The 2,500-nt window shown below is 49.4% G+C and overlaps 1 long non-coding RNA gene across 1 annotated transcript in view; it reads right to left on the bottom strand.

Annotated features, from left to right (window-relative positions):
- LOC146654929 (uncharacterized) overlaps positions 1-2,500 on the bottom strand; it is a 34,351-nt gene that overhangs the window by 26,324 nt on the left and 5,527 nt on the right. The window contains exon 3 of the long non-coding RNA XR_014914353.1: positions 152-330. This is a non-coding gene — a long non-coding RNA (uncharacterized LOC146654929). The remainder of the gene's footprint in view (positions 1-151; positions 331-2,500) is intronic.

Here is a 2,500-nt window from a genome sequence, read left to right as displayed (position 1 = left end):
AGAGAGAGAGACACACACACACACACACACACACACACACACACACTCAGCGGCTCAGAGATGAGGGAAAAACAACAGAAATCAGGATAGATTTTAATGTCAGGAGATGCCCTGTGATGCTGGGGCCATTGTGTAAGATTGGAATGTGTACCAGTGGCTGGTGGGTGGTCCTTGAAGGTCCCGGGAGGAGGCGGCGAGGAGGCAGCGGGTGGCTGGGCTTGAGCTGTGGATCAGGGACGTCATTAATTCTGCCTGGTGCTGCGTGTGCCCTGTGCAGCTTGGATGTCTGCCGCTGACGCTCTGTGGTTCCTGTTCCTGTCATAAAAGGCCCTGTACAAGGGGAGAAGAAATGCATCATTGGTTACCAAAATAAAACAGTGTCTTTCTGCCTGTGTCATTCTGTTTGGTTTCTTTGAGCGTTTGTTTCTTAAATACACAGCAAGTGTCACTCTCTCTCTCTCTCTCTCTCTCTCTCTCTCTCTCTGTCTGTCACACACACACACACACACACACACACACACACACACACACACACACACACACACACACACACACACACACACACACACACACACACACACACAGACACAGACACAGACACTGTGAGGTTTGCAGTGCAAAATTTGAATTTTAGTGCATGGTGATTTGTCTCCCTCCAGTGGCCCACGGCAGGTATGATGAGGCTTAAATGATAGGGTTAGGTTATGGGGAAAAAGCCAGGAGAGGATGGGACAAAAGTGGAATAACTGAAAAAGTAAGAGGTGTAGAGGGCTGATGTTGGTGTCTAGGTGGGGGTTTTGGTGGGTGCCGGACGCTGTGGCGAAGAGGCCACGCCGATGGCTTCTTCGGTTCTGGAGATATGGCGAATCGGACCAAAAAGGATGGGACAAAAGGGTCCCAGTCGGAGAAAGGAAGGTGCAGAGGGCCTGGTTCCACTGGCATTGCGTTGCCCGTGTGCGGGCGCATCCGCAGGTGCCCAACATGGCATGGTTCAGAGTACCTTTGCAGGAGGCTTAGGGATAGGTTAGGGGGTAATAGCCAGAATTTGACGGAATAAAATGGAATAACTGGGAAAGTAAGTGTCGTAGAGGGATGAAAGTTGTGTCTACGGGGGGGTTTCGGGGTGCTCCGGACACCCTGGTGAAGACCCCATGTCGATAGCACCAACGGTTCTGGACTTGGTGTAAATGGGTCCAAATTTGACGGAATAAAAAGGTCAAAGTGGCAGATAGGAGTGTCCGATCGGGCCGATTCCACCACCACTGTACTCAGCAGGCCCTGCCGGGTCGTTAGACACGCAGCATGGCAGGGATCGGTGACATAACATGTAGCAGTTTCCCTTCACAGAAGCGTCTGCAGCAGGTGGGTGGAGGAGGAGGCAGCAGAACCAGGCCTTTGGAGCACTGTGTCATCTCCTAGTCCTGATGCTTTGAATCTCCCTCTCTGTCTGTCTGTCTGTCTGTCACACACACACACACACACAGAAGCTGGTCAAGTGCTGTGCAACTGGGATTGCACCTGTCGTCCACAGGAGGGCGCCTAGCTGGGAAGTCCAGTACATTCCATATTAAAGTTGTTGCAAGTGCATTTTTTGTGTAAAAGACAGACACACACACACACACACACACACACACACACACACACTGTAAGGTCTGAAGTGCAAAATTTGAATTACATTCCTTTGTATCTCTCCCTCTCTCTCTCTCTCTCTCTCTGTCAACACACACACACACACACACACACACACACAGAAGCTGGTCAAGTGCTGTGCAACTGGGATTGCACCTGTCGTCCACAGGAGGGCGCCTAGCTGGGAAGTCCAGTACATTCCATATTAAAGTTGTTGCAAGTGCATTTTTTGTGTAAAAGACAGACACACACACACACACACACACACACACACACACACTGTAAGGTCTGAAGTGCAAAATTTGAATTACATTCCTTTGTATCTCTCCCTCTCTGTCTCTCTCTCTCTCTGTCTCTCTCTCTCTCTGTCAACACACACACACACACACACACACACACACACACACACACACACACACACACACACACACACACACACACACACACACACACACACACACACACACACCAAAGCACACAGACAGAAGCTGGTCACAACTGCTGTGCAACTGGGATTGAACCAGGGGGGCTCCCTCTGCTGGCTCAATGCGGTACAAAGTGTCTGAAGGAGTTATACCGGCGAAAATAACATCTTTCAATTGCATGTTTGGTCCACAGGATGGCGCCTAGCTGGCAAGTCCTGTACATTGCATATTAAAAGTTGTTGCAAGTGCACTCACATGTATTTTTTGTGTAAAAGAGACACACACACACACACACACACACACACACACACAAGCTGGTCAGCTGCTTTGCAACTCAATGCGGTACAAATCGACTTGTGTGCCTCTTTTTCTCTTTGGGTTTTCTGTGTGTTTTTTTAAATTTTTAAATCCACAGCAAGTGTCTCTCTCTCTCTCTCTCTGTCTGT

The sequence above is a fragment of the Rhamphochromis longiceps genome, linkage group LG13 (genome assembly GCF_057381845.1).
Source record: "Rhamphochromis longiceps isolate RC_006_pf linkage group LG13, R_longiceps_female_GT1.1, whole genome shotgun sequence".
NCBI classification, from domain to species: Eukaryota; Metazoa; Chordata; class Actinopteri; order Cichliformes; family Cichlidae; genus Rhamphochromis; species Rhamphochromis longiceps.
The sequence above is the reverse complement of the archived record's forward strand: the minus strand, read 5'-3'. Positions and strand labels throughout refer to the sequence as shown.